Below are 14,904 nucleotides of genomic sequence, written 5' to 3' on the forward strand. Positions count from 1 at the left end.
TTGTCCTACCCTACCACTCACTATTTATATAGAATTAATATCAATGTGTTATTCATTGTGCCATGTATCTGTATTTTCTGGACTTGTCGAGGATTAAAAATATTGAATGTCGCCACCAATGGCCATTTTGCCAAAAGTCAAGGAATTAAGCATAATTTATATATAGATACATTTTAAACACAAGACAGAAAAGAATCATAATTCTTAAACAAATTTATCAATTTTTTAAAACAAAAGTTAAAAGTTATCAAATTGTTTAATTCCATAACCCAAAAATTTGTGTATTTAAAATAGTACCAATGCAAATCAAGCATATGTATAATGTATCAGAATGCATTTGTTATTTCTTGTGAATATTTTTATTTTTCAAGTTATTGACATTTGAAAACTGTAACTAATACAGTATATGGTTACGAAATTACATAACGCTGGCTTCCATGGTAGCTATAACTCCATCAATCGCTTTCTTCTGTGAAACAGATTTTTGTAAGCATTTGTAACATTATAAAATACAAATTTTTAAAGAACCTCATCTTCACAAAACCCTAATAATTTACTGGTTAAGTCCTTGCCTTGAAAATGTTTTATACTTCAAATGTACCTCATTCTAATGTTTGATTATTACTGAGAATAGCATTTTGAAAAGTAACATATAGAAATATAACATGACAAAAGCAGTGGTTTTTTGGGGTGACGTGGCATTTTGACATTTAAACATAATTAAAGCTTTTAGCCATGTGATAAAATACCCTAAAATACTTCTCAGCCATAAAGTTACACACACCTGATTTTACTAGTAATAGACTTTGTAGTTTGTATGTACTGTACTTTCTCATTTATAAATTAGGTAATCCATTGATTAAGGAATAGAAGGATATGCATCAGTTTGAGATAAAAGTTTCCATGACTCTAAACGCCCACAATGTTACAAAATAAACACAGTTTAATTAACCGTCGTTAACAAACGGTCACGTGCCTAATATATTGTTTACTGCACATGCTCAACAACCTTTAACCTTGTGGCTATGCTTTCACGTGCTCTTATCTTGTTGGCATGAATAATATTTAATATTTTTAGCGCTAGCTGCTATGGCGACAAACAAAACTTTATGCAACAAATTTAATTATAACTTCTCTGAATTCTAATTAAACGATATCAAATACAAATTGTTTGTAAATTGTAGTACCCTTTCGGTTTAAAAAAACATTCATTTCGCCAAAATTGTTTTAATCTGGCGCGATTGATGACCTAAATGTTTTTATGACCTTATAGTAGCATTTTATGACATGAGGCAGCCCTACATCTGAGACAACAACTAGTTGTTGTCTTGGCCTGTAAAATTACAAAATCAGCAAGGATACTGGTAGTGCCTAGGCCTACTAGTAAACCCTATATGATTAGCCGAAATTTATATAGGTAGGCCTATTGGTAGTAGCTACAACATGTAATCATGATCTATATTTAATATAGATAATAATAATGGACAAGGTAATTTTATTCATTGATCCATGCTTCGTTTGTTTATGGTTTGCCTTGCATCTACTTTTCAAAACGAGAGCTAGAGCAGTGACGTATATCGCAACTATACATACAGCCAATCCTGGATCAGGGATTGCAGTTTTGATTCGATTGGCTGTGATATGGATGACATAACCACTAGCCAATCACCAGGCACTACAACTTAAATATAATCACATCGATAATTAAGGAGATTCATGAAGAAACCAATGCTTAGCCATATATTAGAAACAGGTTTGTTTTACTGCAAACCACTTCAGACGGTAACAACATACATGATCAAACGCATAATTTAATATTCTATAGATTAACGCAATTTTTAATTTCAGGAGGTTGCAGGACGATATGATTGCATATTTTATTAATATTATCAACTGCTTAAAATTACGGTATAAGAAAGTGAACTTTTCGTAGTCTGATTGTGATGAAATTAAAACAAATTGCTCAGCACTATCTTGTTGTTGTCAATTAATCATCAACACAGACATGTCAATAGAAAAATCAGACTGCGCATACTATTTCTACATGGCTACGTTTTGTTCTAAAAAAAATGTAACAGTTGATTCGCAGCATCCTATAGAGGGCCGCGGTTAGAGACACAGAGTTCAAATAGCGTGTTTGTTTGATTGGCAGCAGTGCTTTAGTATAGGCGTTTGTGTTGGAAAATCGTTTGATGTGACCGTCGATGCATATCCTTCTATTCCTTAATCCATGGGTAATCTTAAAAGATCTACTGTTAGATCTATTGTTATTGTACAAAAAAAAAGATATCTAATTCAGGATTTCTACAAAAAATACTATTTACAGACAACACTATTTTATATAATTTTAAAGTTATTTAAATTTAGTGTTTTTTTTTAGTTTAGTTTTTTTATGGCAAACTGGCAATTTCATATGTACGTAGGACCATCATGTCGTTTACAGGAATGATTTATGTAGTCAACTAAAATTAGCACCCTGCGAAAATTGTTTTCAACTAACCTTTTTCTTGGTGTAGTATAAATGTTCAGTGATTTACATGAAATGATAATTATATCAACTCAACCAGTTGTTCCTCTTATTCTAAATTGCCAAATGGACGAAAAAAGTAAATGTACAGTATTGTAGGGGCAGCAATTGGAAATGTCAACAAAGTTTTCAGTGACATCCAAGGAAAATGTCTCATGCGTGAAGAATGCACATGCATTGAGCAAAACAAACTTTTGTGTTAAATAATAAAAGCTTTCAAGCAAGGTTAATATTAACAACAATAATAAGTATGAGGAACTTTTAAAATATAATTTGGCCTACTCTTGATCTTTAGTAAAAGTCAATTGCATTAAAACAAGCAAGTGGTTGTGGTTTTCTATACCAAACATTTTTGTACGAATAATAATAATAATACTAATAATAATAATAATAATAATAATAATAATAAGTACTGTATATTGATTTTTGTGTGTAGTAAAATATGCAATCGTTGGAGTTGAACCGAGTTCAACTTTAATGATACGATCATTATTAACTGACCACTGTAGTCAACTAAAATTAGCACCCTTAGAATTACTTACGAAAGAGAAACTTTTCACAAAATGAGAAAAATTGTTTGAGTCAAATTTAAACAAACCCAATTTGTGGTTTGTATGTAACATTAGGGTTGTAGGATGGGGAAGAGAATGGGTGCAAAGAGGAACAATTTTTAAATTTATTTTTATCCATTCAGTAACAAAATATTAATTGTTTTACAAATAATATGCCACTAAACACAGTAAAACATTGCGATTTAATACTTTGCTGAAACTGTCACTCTCATAGTCGATTGAAATAGTAAAGTACATGTAACGATACACCACTACGACGTTTATATTTTTTGTAATTACAGTATTAATTAATACAAACGTTGAGAAGCAACTGACAGTAATAAAGTTTATTTGTATATGTGTTTATATGTTAAACAGTTTGTGAAAAACATAACACCTCTATTCGGAGCAAATCGTAAATTTGCTTCAATCGTCAACTTTAATGAGTAGGCCAAATGGTTTTCAATTGTTTCTTAGAGCCAATTTTTACTTAAGTTGGTTCCTACCCACCAAAGTTGTTCTGTGTTAGGGCATGTGATCCTTCGTACTGTATGCCTATCCTAATTTTCTCAGTATCTTAGAGCCAGTCATACGGTACTTATTTATTTACACGGGTAAGTTGGTTCCCACCAAAGTTTGTGATAACTGTGCTAATGAAAATGAAAGCAACTAACTCAGATAAATAACTATGCCTAAACGGGCCCTTAGAAAGTTATATGATACCACGGTTTTTGTAAAATCAATGTAGTAAAACAGTTTATGAAAAACACCAGGGCCAAATCGTTTAACCTAAATAAATCGTCAATAAATAATTATCTAATTAACTCAACCAAATTAGTAGGCCTAATGGTTTTCAATTGCTGTTACAATTTAGTACGAAAAGTATGAACCCACTTTCTAAAGCATTGAGAAAAAGGTCATGCATGATTTACTAAAATGTCCTTTTAATACAAATACTGTACGAATAAAACTAAATACGTCCTATAAAAACCTACGTCCTTAGTAATGTATACATACGCGATTGCAATCGCCCAGATGGCTCTCGAATACAGGAACTTTGGCGTTAATAACTGGAAATTGTAAAAATGAACACAGAGCGAATACTCTTAAACACGATGTAATCTGAAGCCAAATATAATTGCCATCATGAGAATGGATCGAATTATGCGAGCGAAGCGGACGAGGCCCCCGGAAGCAACACGTTATAGCGTAATTTAAGGCCGTTTTAATCAGATTTAGGGTATCCAACTTTTCCATTTTGTATGGTACATGAAAAACACATTGCACGAGATCCGATGCGATGACTGTGTAAATCCATTCTTTCAATTTTAAAAATGAAGTCTTTAAAGTTCAATATGCCTATCATAGAAAATATACACGAACATAAAACCTACCCACGGGCCAAGAGGTATATCGTTATAATCGCAGAGGCGTAGGCAGGTTGCTGTCTGGGGGTGCGAAAATTGTAAATGCGCGAGACTAACACTCATGGGCTGATCTGTAAGAACATTTTGAAAAATAGAGCTGCTAGGTCCCCAGAAATTGCAATTATACATTGTGCTATATGAAAAGAAATTACAAGTCTAATAGAGAACCAGCCCACCGAGGTTGAGATATAGCTAAGAACATTTAAACAAATAGAGTTTGTTAGGTCCCCGGAAATTGGATTATATATTTTCTAAAAAAAGAAACAAAATATATAAGTCTCTAGGACCAGCCCTACCATTAGGGTTAAGCTGCTAAGAAAATTGTGAAAAATAGAACTGCTAGATACCTAGAAATTGCACTTATATAGGCCCATATTGATAAATGAAACGAAATTATAAGTCTACAGGACCAGCCCGCCATGGATGGTTGGGTGGAGCTAAGAAAATTGTGAAAAATAGAGCAGGTCCCTGCAAAACATTGAAATATAAAACGAAATTATAGGTCTACAGGACCAGCCCACCATGGTTGGGGTGGAGCTAAGAACATTTTGAAAAGTAGAGTTCCTAGGTCCCGGAAATTTAACTTATTATACTTCGAAGTATAAAGCAAAATATATACCGGTACGTCTCCAGAACCAGCCCTACCATGGATATAAAAAATTTTTTTAAAGACAGCTCTAGGTTCCCAGACAATGCACTAACTGTATATTGTACATCGAAATATGAAACGAAATGTATAAGTATCCATGACCAGCTCTATAATTGGGGACGGCTGAGCTAAGACAATTTTGAAAACTAGAGCTGCAGGTCTTCAAAAACTACCCTTAGTGATTTTTACTGTATATTATATTCCCCGACGAAAAGTACTCGTTCCCTGACGGGGGGCTAGGCTCCCCGATGAGGGGACTATAGCCCCCGTAGACCGCCAACCTCCCACCCCCCAACCCCCCCCCCCCCCCCCGCCACTGGCGCCACCACTGGTACTTGCCTTTGTGTTATTACGACGCCTGGTGGAATAGACACTTGTGGAAGAGAGATTGGAATGTTCCATTTATCGCCAAGCAATACATTTGTATTAACGTATATTAACTCTATCAAAATAGTATTCTTTTAAGAAAATCTGCCTGTCTTCAACATTTATGATGCTGTACTCGAGCTGTTCAACCGGTTTTCAACTATTAAAAACAATTATCATAGGAGGAGATAGGTAAATGCGAAGCATTCTCGTATTATTGTGTGCAGGTATCCATTAGATAGTGTATACCATGATTGGAAAACACCCCTATTTGGGGCAAATCGTTGAACCTAAATTCGTTTAATTGTCAATAACTAATTATCTAACTCAATTTAATTATAATAATTACAATTTAAATAACAGGTGGTTAAAATCAGTACCAAAAGTACGAACCAACTTTATATACCATCGAGTAAACATTCTAGAAGTAACGCACGATTTACCAAATTTTACCCTTACATAAATTTATATATAGATTTATAAAAGAAAAGTCATTAAATTGTAAAATTAGCTAGGAAATGGGTAGCTATAAACTTATGTCATACTAAAAAGAAACTGCAGTGAGAATTGTTTTCAACTAACCTTTTTCTTGGTGTAGTATAAATGTTCAGTGATTTACATGAAATGATAATTATATCAACTCAACCAGTTGTTCCTCTTATTCTAAATTGCCAAATGGACGAAAAAAGTAAATGTACAGTATTGTAGGGGCAGCAATTGGAAATGTCAACAAAGTTTTCAGTGACATCCAAAGAAAATGTCTCATGCGTGAAGAATGCACATGCATTGAGCAAAACAAACTTTTGTGTTAAATAATAAAAGCTTTCAAGCAAGGTTAATATTAACAACAATAATAAGTATGAGGAACTTTTAAAATATAATTTGGCCTACTCTTGATCTTTAGTAAAAGTCAATTGCATTAAAACCAGCAAGTGGTTGTGGTTTTCTATACCAGACATTTTTGTACGAATAATAATAATAAGTATATTGATTGTTGTGTGTTTTATCAGTATAGATTCAATATAAAAAAAAGGAGGTGAACTCAACACTAAAAATCATTAAAATATGCAATCGTTGAAATTCAACCGAGTTCTACTTTAATGATATGATCATTATTACCTGAATATGTACTCTACTCGCTGATAATTCTTGAATTTTCACAATGCAATGATGTTTTCACCTTTTTTGTACACATATTTTTGTTTTTGGTGTAAGCACTTTTCAACTTTACATTTAACTTATGGAGCCTACCAACATCTTTCTATACAAACAAAAATAGATTATGTCTATGACACGGCCCGACTCTAAGTTAGCAGTTTCAGCATTTTTAGGTAGAAGCTGGGGACTGGATGAATTGGGGTGTTTTGAAAATGTGTTAGATGTCAAACTCTTGTTTATGACAAAATATCACATTTGCAATTAGAAAGTCGTTTCCATTGAAAATGTATTAGGAAATTGTATTTTTGTTCACTGAAAAATCAACTTCCTTTATGGCGCTTTTGTAAACAAACCGCCAAAACCGAATCACGTCATGTTTGGTAGCTATCTGTTCGAAAATATATCAGCTACCACAATTTCTATTTTTTCTAATTTTTTATTAAGGTGTTAGGTTGCTAACATTTCTAACAAGAATTTGTGAATCCTTGACTGTGATTGGCTATAGAGATAAATTACACTCTTTGATTGGCTGATACTTTTGTTTACAATGAAACAGAATGGCTTCCACCGTAGTTTTTCAAATGAACGTTTCAAAATTTTGTGAATATTTAGGAATTTAATAATTATTTTTATCCATATATTTTTAAAAAATAAAAAAATATGATATTATGTACCACACAGTGATATATTTTCGACTAGTTAGCCGTTGCTGAGGAGATAATAGCAAGTTTTGACAGAGAGTCTTGTCGCGTTGATCGGTGGGCTAGGCCAGGCCCCAGCTAATCGGCGTCGCTACTTCATTGTTGATTTTCTCAAAATGAAGATTTCCTGAGCAAGAAAGTGACTCATATGTTTTCATTAATAACTCTTCATATAATAAACCAATTTTAATAAACAACGCCTCATTTTAAAGCTTATTAAATATAGATTATGAATTTATAAAAATCTAAAAAATATTATTTCCGACACTACGCCGATTTTGTGATACTATGCCTCATTTGTATTTTTATATGTGAATTATACTGTAGCTTTTGTGTGTAATTGCGTTTTTGCTATTACACATCTCGAAAAGAAGCAACTCCCCCACTTTCCCCTTTTTGGTTTGCAAAAGTAATCTCGAAAAGAAGCCCATTTTGAAATCAAGCCTACTGGGCTTCTTTTGAAGATATTATGCGCTTCTTTTTAAGACTTTATAACCCTTAAACATCTCAACAACCAAGCCTCATATATTTATTTTACAGTTTATTGTTTTCCAAATGGTCCTTTGATTGCACCTTGTATCTTCTTGTCTGCTTCCTTGGCAAATATATAAACCTAGCAATTATACCCGCCCCAGTTCAGGTTTCAAAATTAGTTTAAAGCCTTCTCAGTACATAACACCCAACACCAGTATCTCCCTATACTTACCAACCTCCACCCCTCTTCAATAACACCCCACCCCTCTTCAATAACACCCCACCCCTCTTCAATAACACCCCACCCCTCTTCAATAACACCCCACCCCTCTTCAATAACACCCCACACTTTTTTAAAAACAAATTGTTGTAAACTGTGTAAATGAATAGGTGTCATATTGGCTGATAATTCAAATATCTAATTTTGATACTGCGGTCCCCCAGCCTTTTTTCTCCTCTCACCATCCCAGCCACAATCAACAAACCTTAACTCCTCCCCTGGACAGTTCAAATGTACAGTAGTAACTTTTCCTATTACAATTCCAATCATATAGGCTACTTCATTACGCCAGTATTTCCGCTCCTCCTCCCTCCCAACACACTCCAGATACTGGGTGATGTGTTTAAGACAGTTCCAGTACAAATTATGTTAGCCATCACTTCCAACCCAATCCCTCAGTGGCAATTTTCAAATGTACTTTAAAACATTCCCAGTACAGTTTTGGTTATGGAGATTGGCCTACATCCCTACCCCAAACTCCCAGCCCCTTCCCAGGGATAATTAAAATACTCTCCCATCAAATCCCCAGACTTTTGAAATGTAGTTTAAAACCTTACCCGTACAATTGCGATCATTTTGATACTCCATATGTATGGTTACATGCAGAAACAGAAATTTATATAACGAACAAACATCGAAAGTGGGGAAAAATGGGCCATTTTGACCACATTTTGGCCCCTAACTTGGATCCTAGATGATGTTCAAATATAATTTAGAACTTTCCCGGTACAATTCCGGTCATGTTGATGCCCAATATGTAAGGTTACGTGCAGTAACAACAATTTGTATAACGAATAAACAAACACACAAACAAACGTACCTCACTTATAATAAAGATTGGGAATCTATATATAAATGCGTCTACTTTCAAAACGAGCTCTAAAGTAGTAGAGTTAATGGCATATATCGCAACCATACATAGCCAGCCAATCCCAGGTCAGGGATAGCAGTGTTAATTTCCGGAGGTTTCAGGAACAATAGGATAATTCAAATATAAAAATTGCATATTTTTTTAATATTACCAAGAAAGTGAACTTTTCGTAGACCGATTTGATGAAATTAAAACTAATTGTTTAGCAATATCTTGTTGTCAATTAATCATCGACGCAGACATGTCAATAGAACAATCGGTCTGTGCATATGATTTCTACATGGCAAGTTTTGTTGTAATGAATGTAACAGTTGATTCGCAGCACTCTATGAGGACCGTGATTAAAAACATGGAATTCAAAGAGCGTTTTGGCAGCAATGCTTTAGTATTGGCAAGCGTGTTGGAAAATAGTTTCATGTGACCGTTGATATGTATCCATCTATTCAATAATCCATGTTTGGAAAAAGTTTTTTGGTAAAACTGTATATAATGTATTTTCAATAGACAACATTCGTAATTATATAGTACTAGAGGGTGAGCTTGCTTCGCTCACTCCCCCTCTAGGAAGTGTAGACGATGGTTCTCGGAATGATAATGTTCTCCTTGTACGTTTTCTGTCGGTTACCATTATTGAAAATGCTTGACATTCATAAAACTAAACTACTGTGTTGCACAGTGTCTTAGATGATTAATAACATTTTAAAGTATAGTGTTTATTGTTTGGTAGGGCCCTTATAGGGCGGAGGTGGGGAGGCGGAGTTCATTTGAGGGAGGTGCTTATTCGAGGGATATGTTAAATTTTTTAGTTTTAATAATATGGTAACATTTATAATCAAATGAAATCCTCTAATAGATATGAAAAGTGAAGAAAGAATAACAAATGCTTGGTAAATTGTAGATAACAGTGCGATGAATTTTACTACAAATAGTATAATTGTGTTATTATAAATGTGGATGGACGTTTATTAGATAGTTGGGTTGGTGGGAGGGGGATTATTATTCAAAGTGATGTTTTATTGGAGAGGCGTTTATTCAAATAAATACCATCCTAATAATTAATACATTATTCAATTTAAACATCTTTTGAAACTAACTTCCGTGACAGAGTGGGCCGTTTCGGCCCAAGAAAGAAGACATACGGCTTGCAACATGGGCAGACATCTCGGTCCTAACGGGACACAAATAGCCTAAAGTTATTCCTGCCAGCTTACTCAATAAAACTCGGCTATCAGGATTTCACTCGATTTTAAACAAAATGTCTTATCATTAAATCTCCCTATGTAATTTTATAATACTATTCCCCACAATATATTCCGATTCTTTATGGCGTATATTTAATTTGATCTTTATTTATTTTGCAGTATAATTTTTATTTTTTAACTACTGTACCTTCACACGCGCGGTCCATTCCTAAAAAAAACAAAAAACTGAAGTGGCTATAGCCACTAATGGCCAACTTAAGCTCCAGTCCTACTATCGGTTTTTTTCTTCCGTCTTCCAAAGGGACACTGTATTGATTGATGGAAAGTGCCTGTTTCCAGTCACCTTTAGGGTCAAATCTATTATTTTAACTGCTCCCTTGTGTATAAAAGAGAGAAAATAGTTGAAACCAGGTTGTTGCAAGGTGAACCCGGAAATTACTTTGACCGCGAAGAATTGAAATTGAGTTGAAAATCTACTGTTGAAATCATAAATTTTGTTAAAACGTGACTCTTTATAATATCTTCCTAAGATAGAAATATGGAACAATATCGTAATAGTGAAAACTAATGTTATCAAATTTACATTTCACGGTACATCTGAGATAGATCAGGCAGAGATTTGTACCGAAATTTTTGCATTGTGCTCGCCTATGTCAGAATTAACCATAATTTATATATAGATAATGCTTCAATTGCTCATACAGATAATTTCTTCAAAATGATTTAATGAAATAAATTTACCAGCTTAAAAATACAGTTTTAGTATGAAAAAAGAAGAGAAAGATTGGGTCATTTTTTTCACAATATACGACCTATAAACTAATAATTAAGCAACACCCTGCAATTACATGACAAGTGAACTCACAATGCTTATTAGTATTATAATAAATAAGTTTTTTTTTGTCTGGCCATCTAATTTATCACCTTACTGATCACCAACTTCCTTTAGGTAGAATTTCCAGAGGATACTTCAAGAATATGCAAAACTTGAGCAAAATTACTATTAGTAAGTTGTTTTCAACTAACCTTTTTTCTTGTTTTTCTTGTTGTTGTCGACTACTTTGGTGTAATAAACGATCAATTCCAAATGAAATGATATTAAATACAGCAGTTGTTTTTCTTACTCTAAATTACAAAATGACAGGCAAACCACATATGAAGTGTCACTTATTCATGCATGAAGAATGTACATCAATAAAACAAACTTTTGTTTTGGATTAATAGAAACTGGCAAGCAAACTCAACAATAGAAAGTATGAGGAACTATTAAAATATAACAATTGGCCTGCAGTCATTGGTTGTAGATTTTCTAAAGTAACAAACGTTTTTGTTGGTTGTTTGAATGTGCCAAACAAACTTTATACAAACAATGGTAAATATGAGGAACTTGTAAAATAACGAAGGCCTAAAAATATTCTATAAAGTTTGTTATATGTTTTATCACTAATTTTAGTAATGAAGTACCACAACATTTAGGTGTATGTGATTTTAATGTATTTATAGCAAATGTCCCCCTGAAAAATTTTTTTTTTTAAATTTTTGGATGAATATGCCATTTTTATGCCACATAATAGTTATCTATTTTGACCAAAAATTGGATCAAAAAGAAATTTATTTATCTGAAAAAACTGTAATTTAAAGGAAAAATAGTCAAATTGGCTGCCAACCAATGGGTTTTTGGTTGAATTTAGCCATTTATTTTCTCATTTTATAAGTGAAAACATTGTTTTTTTCTACTGAAGTGATTAACGTTATTAAAACTACAAAATAACCTATTCAAAGTCTGATTTAATTAATCTTCATTTTTCATGTTTTTGGGGGACAATACATCTTTAAGAATAATAACAATTCCACTGAAGGCATCTATTTGTATCTGTCGTACTAATCTGTCATCATTAATCTAAATATTTTGGTTATATAGAAAGGTATGGAAAAAGGTGTGGTATGTGATTCATTACATTTGAAGCATCTCAATTATAGAAGCAATTACAGGTTATTGATACTGGGACCTTACTTGGCATCTTTCAAATATGATTATAATATTAAAACATATATAAGACTCAACTGTTATTTAATGTCAGGTTTTACAAATCTAACTGACTAAACTTGTTTTAAATGATTGAATTCTGCTAATTTTTTATAACTTTAAATGGTTTAAAAGGTAAGAATATTAATTGAAATTACTTTATTTTCTCTTTTTATTGTTAGATTTAAACATTTTTATTCTGTATGAAAATGCCTCAAATTGATTTTGCTATGACACTCCTTCTACTTCATGGCTGTAAAATAATAACATATTAAGTACACCACTTACAACAGTGACATGTGTTGTTTGCGATATAAAAAGAGAAACCCTGGACTGTGCTGAATATTTTCTTTTGAATTTTGAATGTTTTATATTCGTATAATGGTACAAATAATGGCATGAGGTGAATGATGAAAGGTTATATATCAACGAGGCGACAGCCAAGTTGATATTTAACCTTTCATCATTCACCAAATGCAATTATTTGTACCATTACACAAATATAAAACATTCATTATTTGTTTTAAATAACATCTAAATAGATTCCTGTTTGAATCAAATAGAAGGTAGGCCTAGCCAATTCCTACATTTGATTCACATTGATTAAAACAGTAACATTTGGTGTTTAATAATTATATTAGATATTATTATTTATATGGATTTAATGAATGCACCTACTGTTATTGTTAATTATGTCAACAAACAACCAAACAAGCCTAGGCCTAGCAAGGCTAACACCTAGTAGACGTAGCCTAATACTAACACTAGGCCTAGGCTGAAAGATAGCAATACCAAACTTCGACAGGCAACTGAAATTCATCTAGGCTAATTATGTTTATGTCTTGTAGAAATGTTCCCATTAATTAATCAAAATCCTAAAAACGACCGGAACCATGCCAGATCAGGCATGAAAGATCCTTACACAGTAGTTAATTCAATAATTAAATATTTTTACATTATTTGGTCTATTGTTTGCCACTGCAACTCTTCGGGGTCTTTCTGAGATTACAGCAATCCCTACTGGACACTCCAACCCATCATCTTTGGTATCTATCCGTTTAATGAATATCCCATTTTGATCAAACAGTTGTAGTTTAACTAATACTTGATATTATTATATTCCCATCCATATCTATGGTTATACCATGAGTCCCCCAGACTTTACCATCTTCTTTACCAGAGCTTACAAGGATTTTTATCAGCTCATCATTACCATCAAACATTTGTATTCTACTATTGTGATAATCAGCAACTATCACATGACTACCGTCATCAATATTGAATCTAAACAAACAGTGACATTCACGATCTGCTATATATAACATGCTAGTCTTTTGGTTTACTTTTATTTCTAGCATGATATTGTAAACTCCTTTACCAAAGATTTGGATTTCATGATATTGATTACCCATTTTTCTATTGTGTGACCATTGCCTATTTGATGCATGCAATTGACACTTACATTTTGTGGTATTTGTATTTTAGAAACAAAGCCACCTGATTGATCAAACTTGATTAAATCTTTACTGTAGCTTGACACTAACATACATCTACTACATCTGATACTGTTTTTCGATGTTTTTTATACTTTGTTATATATGTTATGTACAAGTCCAAGAGGTTCCACCTTAATACTCACTGGTGAACCTATGACATGTGACTTAGCTTCATCAGTGATATCCATGTGCCAATCTCCTTCCAAATTGCATCTTACTGTTATTGTGTACTCTTCCTTTCTGTGTGTTACTTCAGTGGCTGATTTCTCACCTAATGAGTGTCTTAGTGTGGCTGTTAGTTGATCAACATCACTCTTTGCTAGACTTGATACTCTCACACTAAATGACTGTCCTTTTGTAACTAAAATGTTCTTATCTGTATAACCTGAGCAGTGATAAGTTTACCAACACCTTCTTTATTCATCAACTCAACCAGTTTTGGAGATGGTTTGAACTTTGGTGTAATTCTTGTTTTAAATGGTTTCATTTCGTCTGCTAATATTTTTTAACGCAAGCATTTCTGTTTCTATTGGTTTCTTCATCTTCTCATTTGTAGAGGCCATCAATGAGTTTACTTTTGTCTGCTCTGATTCATTATGTTCAACTTTACTATCAATCTCTTTGCTTTGTTCTTTATAAATCTGTGTAAGATTTGCCATGATTTTTAGTTTTATCCTCTACTTCTCTGATAATTGTACTCTTGTGTTCTTCAATTTTATTTTTGCTAACCTTGAAATCATAGTCAAGCTCTTCTCTTTCTTTAGTGATAACTTCTAATTTTTCCTTTAGTTTTCCCTTAATGCTTTCAGCTATCTTCATAGTTTAGTAATAGTTTTATTGATGTTCTTCAAATGAGTCTGCCAGGGAATCACCTTATGTTTATTTTTATTACAATGAAGAAGTTTGCAATCCTTACAAGCAGTAAGTTCACATGTACAGCAGTATTTCTGTAATAGTTTATCAGGATGATGTTGACATGTTCCTGAATTGTTGCTTTGTTCATCTAGCATGTATAGTGTATGGCTTTTCAGTGCAGGCACATCCTTATGCTGTTGGATACATTGGCCACACAAATACATTTCACACTTTGAACAATGGTATTGTGGTTGACTATTACAACAACTTGAACAGATTTCTGGTTTTCCAAATTCAATCTTCTCAGTATATGCAAGTAGA

Source organism: Antedon bifida, chromosome 3 (genome assembly GCF_963402885.1).
Source record: "Antedon bifida chromosome 3, ecAntBifi1.1, whole genome shotgun sequence".
NCBI classification, from domain to species: domain Eukaryota; kingdom Metazoa; phylum Echinodermata; class Crinoidea; order Comatulida; family Antedonidae; genus Antedon; species Antedon bifida.